The sequence below is a fragment of the Peromyscus californicus genome, unplaced genomic scaffold (assembly GCF_007827085.1).
Source record: "Peromyscus californicus insignis strain IS unplaced genomic scaffold, ASM782708v3 Scaffold_13__1_contigs__length_99412109, whole genome shotgun sequence".
Taxonomy (NCBI): Eukaryota; Metazoa; Chordata; class Mammalia; order Rodentia; family Cricetidae; genus Peromyscus; species Peromyscus californicus.
In genome coordinates this window covers 87,447,382-87,459,917 of record NW_026294424.1, presented here as the reverse complement: position 1 = coordinate 87,459,917, position 12,536 = coordinate 87,447,382, and the positions used below count along the sequence as shown (strand labels likewise).

General features: G+C 42.1%; 1 protein-coding gene across 3 annotated transcripts in view; it reads right to left on the bottom strand.

Moving 5' to 3' along the window:
• The window catches only part of Bmp2k (BMP2 inducible kinase), a 111,567-nt gene that overhangs the window by 1,795 nt on the left and 97,236 nt on the right, over positions 1-12,536 (bottom strand). The gene's annotated exons all lie outside the window — the stretch shown is intronic.

The window sequence follows — 12,536 nt, the reverse complement described above, 5'->3', positions numbered from 1 at the left end:
ATCTGCACTCTGCTTCCTAAAAATCGGTGTTTTAAGTTAGTACCGACGTAGCTCACCCAGACTGCTCAAAGCTGAGAACCAGCTCTGACACGGACACTATCAGGGACACTTACTGAGGTGCGCCTCTTCTAAGACAAGCACATCTTTAAGAACCTTAGTTTACCTAAAAGTACGCTACCTTCCTAATACACTGGCCTACTGAACTGACTGTTTCCAGAGGTGAGAATCAATCTGTATTGATCCAATCACACATACTTATCTCTTCTCCTTATGACTAAGGTATTTTTCCAGTTACTGAGGACTGGAAGTACAATATGCAGGAATGAAAACTAATTAGCACACAATAGAGGAACTATTAATTTCCATCATGCAGAGTGGTCTCTGGAACATTTCCTTCTCTCCAAAATCCACACTGTCACATTCCTACAACTCTATAGACCATTTTCTCCCACTAACAACTTAAACACCTTAAGCACGTACATTCCCCAGAGTTCTCTCCTTGGCTGTTTCTCCCTCCTGCCATGTACACCAGTAGTTCTGGCTGACACTGGTCTTTTTAACTGGTATCTGAATCCTAAATTCCAGTCTAACATCTTTAACATTAATCTCCTGAGACTGCATCCTACCAGTACTTGAAAGATACCACTCCCCTTTTAGGACACAGTCACCACCAGTTCCTCTACATTAAGTGCACCTCCACCTACGCCGGTCCTCCGGCCAGCAGACATCAACGCCATCTCCTTACCAGTTACTGTAGCTTTCGTGTCTTCAATCCACGCCATTCTCCCATTGACTTGTCCCCTTATAACCCCTCCCAGAGTGGCCTGGCCTCCCAGTGTGCTTCCCCTTGAGCACACAGCCCTCAGTGTGCACCTTCATCTTCTCACCACTATGTGGCTGCACCTATTAGGAGTCCCTAGTGGCTCTGAAACATTCCACGCTGTGTATGGCGTTTGGTCCTGCCATGTCTTTAGCTGCAAACTCCAATGTCGTCTATGATACTATCTGTTATACCCACAGCTGGACTCTTCCTATGAAAACTCAGGAACTGAGCAGCTACCCAGCTTCTTAAAACTCGCTATCAGACTAAGGAACACAGCAGACTTGGGGAAGTCAAGGGCGTTTGCTGTCTCAACATCTCTCCCGCTTTGTGATACCGCACCTCAGTGTAAAAGCTCTTCTACGTCCCCTAATCCACCCAATGGACTCGTGAACATGGCTGCACTAAAAGACCAGCCCATGTGGCAGCCCTTCAAAACTACCCCTAAAATATGCCCCCGACACGTGGTGCTTCTGATGAACTTGTACACCCTTAATTACCGGCCTACTGTAATGTAGTTGGACAATCACTGCTATTCATCACATCTCACTAATCTCTGTATCGTAGCTCTGTGCACAACTGTTACTAAAATGATTGCTCTGAGGTCAGCAACTATTATCTATGTAAAGGAATATGATGAAAATTCAATCAACATCTGGGGGCATTTTTAGCTCAGAATGAGTCCCTTGCATTTTCTTATTGTATTTAACAAAGCACTTTACTATGTGTTCTACCTCCATGATGCCTTAATGAATAATGTCTGCTCGAAGGAGTTTGCACTTGTAATGTCAGTACTCAGCAATTTCAGTGTGTGCTCTAAAATCACAGTAGAGAATGGGTGCATAAACCTACCACTAGCAGTCAGTAAGGGCCTCCCTAAAGAGAAGACAGGACTAAACCATGAGAAAGAGCCAGACAGACAGAAGATAAGCTGTTAGCTGCTCCAGATAAAAAGCACTGGTCCCTGAGGTTGGGGATTTAGCTCAGTGGTAGAGCGCTTGCCTAGCAAGCGCAAGGCCCTGGGTTCGGTCCTCAGCTCAGGGAAAAAAAAAAAAAAAAAAAAAAGCACTGGTCCCTTGAGACCGTGAAAATGAAAACGTGTGACTGAAGCATTCGAGGAAGGAGGCATGTGCTTTGTAAACTCACTGCTGGGAAGACGGAAGGCAGATCCCTGGGGCTCACTGGCAAATGAGCCTAGCCTACTATGTGAGTTCCAGGATAGTGAGAGAGAGAGGACAGAGAAAGAGATGGGAAGAGGAACAGAAGACAAGAAGGAAGGGGGTAGGGAGTTGAGTGGGTAAGAATACTTGCCACTAAGGACTGACAACCTGAGTTCAGTCCCTGGGATCCTTGTGGTGGAAAGAGAGAACTGACCTCCCCAAGCTGACTTCCACAGCTGGGTCATGACAAGTGTGTGCATATATGCTCTTACAATAACTAAATGTGGTGATTTTTTAAAAGTAGATAAGACTTGAGAAATGACATTCATGTTATCCTCAGCATCCAAGCAGTTGGAAGAATATGAGACTGGAAAGAGAATGTGAGCTAGATGGTGCTACTATTTACTGGGAAGAATGAATTAGAAAATGCTCAAAGCATTGTTTTTGGGCCCCTGGTGTACTTGTGAGGCAGCTGTGAAGACACTCTGGTTGTAATATGAAGTTTAGTTTTAGCTGAAGAAAACAGACTTGGAAGCTATCACTGTGTGGTACAGAGATGTCAGCAAGACTACAGGATCATCACCTGACAGAATACAGAGATGTCAACAAGACTACAGGATCACCTGACAGAGTACAGAGATGTCAGCAAGACTACAGGATCATCACCTGACAGAATACAGAGATGTCAACAAGACTACAGGATCACCTGACAGAGTACAGAGATGTCAGCAAGACTACAGGATCATCACCTGACAGAGTACAGAGATGTCAACAAGACTACAGGATCATCACCTGACAGAATACAGAGATGTCAGCAAGACTACAGGATCATCACCTGACAGAATACAGAGATGTCAACAAGACTACAGGATCATCACCTGACAGAATACAGAGATGTCAACAAGACTACAGGATCATCGCCTGATAGAGTACAGAGATGTCAACAAGACTACAGGATCACCTGACAGAGTACAGAGATGTCAACAAGACTACAGGATCACCTGACAGAGTACAGAGATGTCAGCAAGACTACAGGATCACCTGACAGAGTACAGAGATGTCAGCAAGACTACAGGATCACCTGACAGAGTACAGAGATGTCAGCAAGACTACAGGATCATCACCTGACAGAGTACAGAGATGTCAGCAAGACTACAGGATCATCACCTGACAGAGTACAGAGATGTCAGCAAGACTACAGGATCATCACCTGACGGAGTACAGAGATGTCAACAAGACTACAGGATCATCACCTGACGGAGTACAGAGATGTCAGCAAGACTACAGGATCATCACCTGACAGAATACAGAGATGTCAACAAGACTACAGGATCATCACCTGACAGAGTACAGAGATGTCAACAAGACTACAGGATCATCACCTGACAGAGTACAGAGATGTCAACAAGACTACAGGATCATCACCTGACAGAATACAGAGATGTCAACAAGACTACAGGATCACCTGACAGAGTACAGAGATGTCAACAAGACTACAGGATCATCACCTGACAGAGTACAGAGATGTCAACAAGACTACAGGATCACCTGACAGAGTACAGAGATGTCAACAAGACTACAGGATCACCTGACAGAGTACAGAGATGTCAGCAAGACTACAGGATCATCACCTGACAGAGTACAGAGATGTCAGCAAGACTACAGGATCATCACCTGACAGAGTACAGAGATGTCAACAAGACTACAGGATCATCACCTGACAGAGCACAGAGAGATGTCAGCAAGACTATAGGATCACCTGATAGAGTACAGAGATGTCAACAAGACTACAGGATCATCACCTGACAGAGTACAGAGATGTCAACAAGACTACAGGATCATCACCTGACGGAGTACAGAGATGTCAGCAAGACAACAGCATCAACACCTGATAGAGTACAGAGACGTCAACAAGACTACAGGATCATCACCTGACGGAGTACAGAGATGTCAGGAAGACTACAGCATCAACACCTGATAGAGCACAGAAGAAAAGAAGGTTCAAAACCAAGCCTGGGTCCACAGAACCAGGAGTCTGCCAAGGAAAAGCAGCTGCCTGCAAGGCAGGCTGAAAAGTGCCAGCTACCAAGGAGCAACACCAGGTGAGCACAGTGCATGGACACAGGAGTAACAGGCAGCTGGGCCCATGGTGCAGCCCTAAGAAAGGACCAAAAAGGGCCCATGAGGCCTGGTCCTCTTTCGCAGTTCGTTGACAGTCTTGACCTTAGTAGTGAGGCTAAGAGTGACTGGGAAAGAATTCCATCAGGTAACACTTCAACAGAGACATCATCTTCTGCCCAGTCTTAAAACTAGCTAAGAGAGTCCCAACTGTTACCCAACAAACCAGAACCAGTCAGTGACAGGTTCTCATATTGACTGTGCTCCCCATACAGCGTTCCTCTGATATTAAAAAAATAAAAATGATTTTTCAAGTAATGTAGATTTTCATGCATTTTTTAGTGAAAACAAAATACATATAGTTCCAGAGGGCTATGAGTCACCCCTCACTCAAGAACATTTTCTATAAGAAGACACTTAATGCCACTCACAGGCGGCCATGCATGTACCCCCCACACTGCTCAGACACTTGCAGGGTTGTCCAATTAACCCTATAACAAGAATGAACACGCCATGTGGTCTCAGGCAACCAAACCATTGAAAGGGTGCACCCAAGGTTCTGCCTTCATTTTTCTCACCTGCAGTATGCTACGCAAAAGAATCTAATGTTATGAAATCGAGAATGCCCCAAATTTGCTTCTCTCTGATTTCATGTACTGTAACATGTTAACCTGTATAAACAATGAGGAGACAAGTACTTAGACAGATCCACCCTGCAACTCCTCTAGGAAACTCTCCAGCTCCAGGGAACCGGAGGTCTTCGGGAACTCTTAACACAGCAGATATCCACATGGAGAGTGCCGTCCAATGCACCTTTCTGTTACTCTCACATCGGAATCCACTCTTCGACTGTTTCCATTCCTCAGTGCCTACATACTGTCCAGCAGGTACCAGCTGCTTTCTACTCTTCCTTCTGTCCTTCCTCAGCTGAATGTTGTATTAACAAAAACACACCTTTCTTCAGTGTAAAGAGCTATACAGAGTTCCTTCTGTGACTGACTGTGGATTTAAATTTTGTTTTTTGTTTGGTAGGTTGGTTGGTTGGTGTTCTGTTTTACTTACCATATTCATGCCTCTTTTCAAGTACAAACATGATCCATGGGTTCTTGTGAAAGCATTCTAAGATGATGCATGTACATCCTAAATATCATTAGAATATCTAGGCTGTTTCTAGTTTTCCCACCCTTGCAGAAGAACCATGATTCGTGCACATTTTCCTTGAGGGGACAAAAGGGAAAGCCACGTCTTTTAGATTTTGACCTCCAACTATTTGTTATTTCCTTCCCATGTGAAATTAACAAAGAGCTAAGAAAAACATCCCGCCAGGATGACAGCTCCTCTACCCTAACCTCATGAGGAAAACAGGACGGTAACAGGTTACTTCATTTGCCTTGTTAAGAAAGGGAACTGGAGAGATGGCTCAGTGCTTAAGACCACTGCTTGCTCTTCCAAAGGACCTGGGTTCATGCCCGCCCTCTGCTGGCCTCCCTGAGGACTATATACGTGCAGTGCACAGACACATGCAGTCAAAACACCCACACACATACAATAAAAATAAATCTTAAGAGGGGAGGGTACCAACAGTGCCTGACATTAAATGAACTTTGTCAGTATCTGCAACAAGGAGCAAATTAAATTACTTCACCTACCATACTCCATCACCTTCTAGTAACTTCTGTAGGCTCCATGAGTAAAGGTGAATCTAAATGAGATTTAGATCTCATTTGTAGGAAGAAGCAAGAGGGGAAGAAGCAATTCCTGGCTAACTGAAAAAACAAGGCAGGTCTGCTTGAGAACTGATCGTGAACAAGTAAACAAGCAAATATACATCCACATACGGAGGGGCACTTGCAGTCCTGGAAAGTCCATCTCATCATTAGATATCTGTATGTGGGAACACAGCGTCCCAAGTGGGAAGAAATGCTTTCAAAATGAGCAGAAAGACACAACCCCCATGTGCCCACTCTGGAACTGGCTTGTGCAGGGGTTTTACTAGTCGCTCTTTCATAAAACTAAAGCAACAACAAAAAAGTATTTGTCAAGTCCCTTTTCATCCTACATTCTCAGAAGCCGCAGTGGCATTCTTTAAATGGCTCTCCATCTCCCCCAATGTCTGCTCCTTTGTAAGCTATGTGAGTGCAGAGCTGGCTGGCTGGCTGGAAACCGGGCTGTAAAAGAGGCTGTGCAAACACATGCAGAGCTCCCCAGCATCCACCCAGCAAGCCAGCACAGCTCATGCAGTCAGACTTCTAGCACCACCTGCTGAGAAAAACAAGTGCCAGCTGCAAGTTCCAGTAATCCTAGACAGGGCCACTTTCTGCCGCAGCAGCTACTCACAGCCTTTTCTTCACTGTGACACCACTTAAGAGCTGAAATACGAGAATAATACAGAAAAAAAAAGTGAGTTTCAGTACCCCCTGGCTTTTACCTTGCATAGATACTCAAATCCTGACACTCATGTGTCTTATAAAAGATGGGAAAACATGCAGAACCTACTACATCTTCCTGAATATCTTAAATCATCTCTGTATAGATGCACTACAGTTCCTAATAGAGCATTCATGCTATATACACTGTTATTTGGTGTGATAAGAGTGCACCCAGTACAGGTGCATCTGCTTTTAATCCTTTTAATCCACAGTGGGCTGAACCCAAGGGTGCAATGAGCCAACTGCATCTTACAGCGTTTAGCCATGTCCCATAGGCACAAAGACAGTCAAAAAAACAAAACAAAACAAAAACTAGTTCAAACTGTATGACATAGAGTGCCATAGTTATATATATATATATATATATATATATATATATATATATATATATATATATATATATATATAAAAAACTAATATCTACAGGCACAACTACACGGTGACTTCTGGCTAAAAGTTGCCCTCATATACAATCTATTTCTTTGCCTAAATACATTCCTCTAATTTAAAAAAGAAAAAGAAGAGAAAACAGAGATGCTGAAATAAATACAGAACCAGGAAAACGCTGTGGATATCCCTATTATTTGCTTCTGGAAACAGATTGCTTCTTCCCAGTTGTTAGATTAACTAATACATATTTGATTTATTGTGAAATTTAATCAGGATTATCTCACTGCTAAAGTTAATTTCCCAAGAGTATAGCCCAAATATGCTGCTTTGAATTTCACTATCTCCTGTCATCATCATCTTCCGAGATCTGTATTATTAATGTCAAAATGGCTGTTTTGAAGGAGGTGGGAGAAATCTAACCCCTGCGGTAAGTACAGGGCACATTACTTACAGCACAAACGTCCTGAGAGTGTGGCACTTCTCTCAGTTCCATCGTTAGTAACTTACGGGTAGGAGTATCTGGTTTCATATTCTGGGCAACTCATCTTACTTGGGTCTAACTTCCCCGTCCTGAACACTGCAGAGCGGTGTGAGAGGACACCCAGTCCAGACATTCTCTACTCTTGGATTATGCCTGGAACTACAAGCTAAAATGCTCAGGCTTTTGAGTATGTTAGCAAGATGCATGTGTTCATGACAGCAGAGCAAGCTTAACAATGTGTGTATAGATTTAATAAGCAAATGGCAAGGGAAAATCTGTAGGACCAGCTGATACTTATTAATAAATATCAGCAAAATCAGTTGAGAGCTGTTGTTTTCAATAACTGTCTCCTAAATAAGAAAACAAGTAAAACTTAGTTGAAACATATTAAATAGACTTTTAATTTAAAAAAAAGTTCAAAATAGTAAATACATTAATATAGTCCACATTCAGGTAAGAAAAACATGAATAAATTTTTAAGTTAGTTCAGATCCGAAATAATGAAGTTGTTCCTCCTTTTAAGAAAGAACATTTTCAGAAATTCAACATTGTGGATTCAATTATGAATCCTCCGCCTTTAGAGCCCAAAGCAAAACCATCAGCTTCCATACCTGTGCGAGACTCCAGGAATTCCATAATTACTAACACTCCAGAGTGCAAACACCCTAAAGACAGATGTTCCCCTGAGGAAGCCATATGTCAGAAGCACCTGGACCAGGGTAGAGTCTGGACACAATCCATGAGCCAAAATATTTCTCTACTAGTCCCCATTGTCAGAAATAAGAGCATAGGATCATTTTGTCCAGTTGGGTTTGAGTCCCAGAAACAAGGGAAGTTCCTCAGCCCATCAGCCTGAGAATATGGTGACCAAGATAAGCAATGCGGATCTGGGTAAATCAGTAAAACAGCAAGGGTCCTAGGCTTTAGTGTTAAATCTCTTGATTAGTTTTCAAAGTATCCTGCCGGGGAATTCTAAGTTCTCTCACAAACCACCTGAGAGCAGGAAAGTGCTTCTGAGCCATGTCAAGAGAACGAGCATGCACACAAATTCACTTCATACACACAGCTGCAAGGGAGCTGCTCACTGTCAGTAATGGACTGTGTCAGCTGCTCAGTAACCTGGGCAACATAATGAGCATTTACTGAAGAAGTGGAATAGCCTGTTTGTTAAGTGTCTGCATAAAAATATGCAGAATAATTCTTCATCAGCAGAAGGCGCTAAATGAAAGTGCCCTTTGGAGACTTGTTATTATTTAGAGTTCCGTATTCTTCAGTGATTTACTTTTTGTACCTGTAAACTGAATTTATCAGTTTCACATCTTTTATCAGGGATTAAAGTAAAGATGCACAGGACATGTGGACAGCAGTTCTGGTACTAGGAGGTCCTCAGTAAAGGGCTACTGTTACTGCACTGCCTAGACTACCTTCATGAAGTACTAACTACCCACTTCTGATGGTACTAAGGATTGAGTGATAGAGTCAAGGAAGTAATACTAAGTGTTCCAGTTCTCCGTACTATCTTTTAACCCCCCACCACTAGGTTCCTACAACATTAGAATGAGAGTCTGTAAAGTTTTCTATGACCTTTGCTAGAGATTTGTTGTCCTTCTCCATTTTAACCACATCTTCAAAACGTATTTTCCATGTCAATGGACCGCCATGCCCTTGGGCCTCTCTTTCCAAAAGCATATATACGAGTACCACCCAACATCCAAGTCTTGGGCTTTCTCTTACATCTTTCCACTGTTCTGTAACCATGACCCTGTTTCATGGCTTCGACTATTTCCTGAAAGCTTGCAATAACAAAGGATTTCTAGAGATTTAGAGCAGTCTCTCCTTACGTAAGGAATTTGATAGCTACCGCATATAGTAAAGCCACAGTGATTTCCACTGCTGCAGCTACTATCTTCAACCTCTGACCCGTAAACTGTAGACTACCGGTGGAGTAGCATCACCAGCTAACGTTCTGCACAGCCTACCAGTGCACTACCAAGTACAACTGGAAGCTGGCTGCTTCCTTTGCTCTTTAACATTAATGCCAGAGCAGGGCACAGCACCACCAGACTGGTCCTTGTGATTTCTGTTTCAACAAAGTGTTTCTGTTGAGCTGAGTACCTTGAGGGTACTTAGTCTTCCAAAGGTTCTATGTCTTTGTAGTATTTTATATGTCTCTCAAAGATGGGTAAGAAGGTACTTGACTTCAAAGCTCATCGCCTTAGCAACCTGTGCGACACTGTGCTCCTCTACATATTCTGAAACCACTGTGCTTCTTGTCACTAGATCTGGACAGCGAGAGACAGAAGCACTGGGAGGTGCTGAAAACAAGCTTGCCTCACCAAACAGATGCAAGAATAGGAATTCACCAAGGGAGCACAAACTGAACAATTCTGGGTTTGTAAGTTTCACAAGACAATTTCTAGGTGTTCAAGTTTCAAAGATAGAGTCTTGCACAATCTAAATGAGAACTTCAATACCAAATCCAAATTTAGAGGCAATATCTACCATGGCATTTCTTTGGCTAGATTTCTATATAGTTGTTAGAGTATTCTCTTAAATGCTTCATTTAAAAAGTAAGGCCCTAGTTAATGATTCACTATTTTAACTCAGTCCTGAAAAGTATGTACCCTTAAATTCATAAACAATACCAAAGAGCCACATTGCTGAGAGTCCTTGTGTGGAGAGAAGACAACCACACTGCAACTTTTCTCATTGGGTTTCCGCTCAGAGGACTAACAGCTGGTACACTTTAATCATGTAAGAAGCTTCCAGTGTCAAGCAAATTTTGCTTCAATGCTCTTTTCTTTGCTATCAGATTATAGAGCATAAATGGCTTGAACTGCTACTGGAATTACATGCCGTCTGTCGTCTCATCATTCCGACAGAGGGGAGGGGCTGGGCCCTCTAAAGCACACTGTGAATTGGTAGCATACTGCCTGCCATCATTTCCCAGCACTTTGTCATGTTAGGCCTCAGGATTAGTGGATTAGGAAAAGGTTTATCAGAATCTGCACTACTGCTCAGAAGGCAGGCCAAGTGGCAGAGTCCAAGTTCAAGAAGAAACCCATACATGCTGTGAACTATATCTTCAAACTCAAGGAGCCATAAAATGGGCTGTTTCATTATGTGACTCATGGTGTAAGTTGTTTTTTGTTTTAAATTGTCTACCACTATTTGTGCTACTTTTTAAATAAGTAGGAATCCTGCTCTGATGCTAAACTCTTATTAATTATGAGACCTAAAGCCAGTAATCGGCATCCTCTGAGCCTCCATTTCCATAGAATGTACAACAGAATTCAATACACATAACTAACATTGCTAACATTTTGAGACAGAAAAAGTCCTGACCCTCAAGAATCATAAACTGAATCTAAATGGATAAATTACATACCTCATCAGCTTATAAGATGGGCCAACCTTTAGACCCAAATTTCATTAAACCTGAAGCAAACTAAAAATGAAATGCAAAGTAAGAAATCTAAAACTTCAATGACTTAATATGGCCATGTGTGGAAAACCTTCAAACACATTTTCAGAATTTTAACGACCTTTGCATGTTTCAGAAGTTGTATCTGGTCAAATAGGACCATCCATACTATAACTCAGAGTCACATTTCCTGTTTTCAAAGCTGCTGGGGGCAATGCCCAGGAAGAAGGACCAGATCAGAAGAGTAGTGTTATGTCTGAGGCTGTCTGTCATGTTTGTTTGCTTCTCAGGCAGGGTCTCACTATGTAGCCCATACAAGCCTTCAATTTGGAATCTCCTACTTTGCTCTGATATATTTTTTTGGACTGATGATGCAATTTGATTATCATCTTACTGGGCCAGAATAGTACTTCTGGCAGTGACAAGAGAATCATTAGTTGTGAGGAAAATGAATGGCATTTATACTCTTGCCTGCAAAAAAAATTTCCAGATTCATTAAGGAACATTTGAATATTAATACTGTTAATGCATTATTATTCATAATTTGCAGCTAATAAAAAACTATTTTGTGTAACTTTAGAGTATGTTTGGCAATAAGATGGTCCTTTTACTGTATAAAAATTTTAATGTTATATATTGTTCAAATACACAAATCTGAGCTAAATCCTATCTCCATCCCAGCTTTTATCAATAAATCTACAAATCAAATGATTTTTTTCCAACCAAGTCTTAACTTTCACTTTGTCTTAGATCATGGCAAGCGTGGTGGTGTGCTCCTGTAATCCTATCACTCAGGAGGCTGAAGGAGGAGAAAGTTTGAGGACAGGCTGGACTACTATCAAAATCCTGTCTTAATCTCTCCCTCCACCCAGAGAAAGAGGATCCATTATTTTATTATATTACCACTTACTCCAGGGAATCCTCAACTAATTTTTAAAAATACATTCTAGCCAGCCATGGTAGTGTACTCCTTTAATCCCAGGACTCTGGAGGCAGAGTCAGGAAGATCTCTGTGAGTTTGGGGCCAGCCTGGGCTTCATAGTGAGACCCTGTCTTAAATATTAGTAATTTAATTATTTCAAGTATCTGGAATTTTAACCTTCAATCAAAACACATTAGAACATGTGAGAAATTAGGAACATTTTTAAATGAATGACAGACAGATATTAAAATGTACATGCTAAAAACACAGTGCTTAAAAAGAAAGCTGTAGGGCAAGCACTTGCACTTTGAATACATCAGGGTGGGGCTTGCAAAAGGGCTCAGCAGGGAAGAGCCGTGTCACCAGGCCTGACAACCTGAGTTTAATTCCTGGAACCCACATGGTGGAAGGAAGGGACCAAGGCCCATAGTAATCCTCTGACGTCCGTTATGTATGCCCCTCCTCACCACACACAGAATAGAAATAAGTGTAAAGCAGCAGCCCAGGACTAGTGATGTAGTTCAAGCAGACCACGGGCCTAGAAAGGTACTGGGCTCTGATCCCAACACTGAGGGAAAAGTATAAGACCAAGCCTTGCTCGAGAAGCTAGACAAACAGCAAATTGTCCTAAAATAGAAAGAAGAGAAAAATTATAACCTAATCAATGAAATAAAAGAGCCGATAAAGTCAAAGCTCATTCTAGAAAATTAGTACACTTGATCTGCTTAAAGTGTGAGCAAGTCACATGGGGGAAACATTAGAAATCAAGGAAGGAGCAGAAAGCTCAACCTG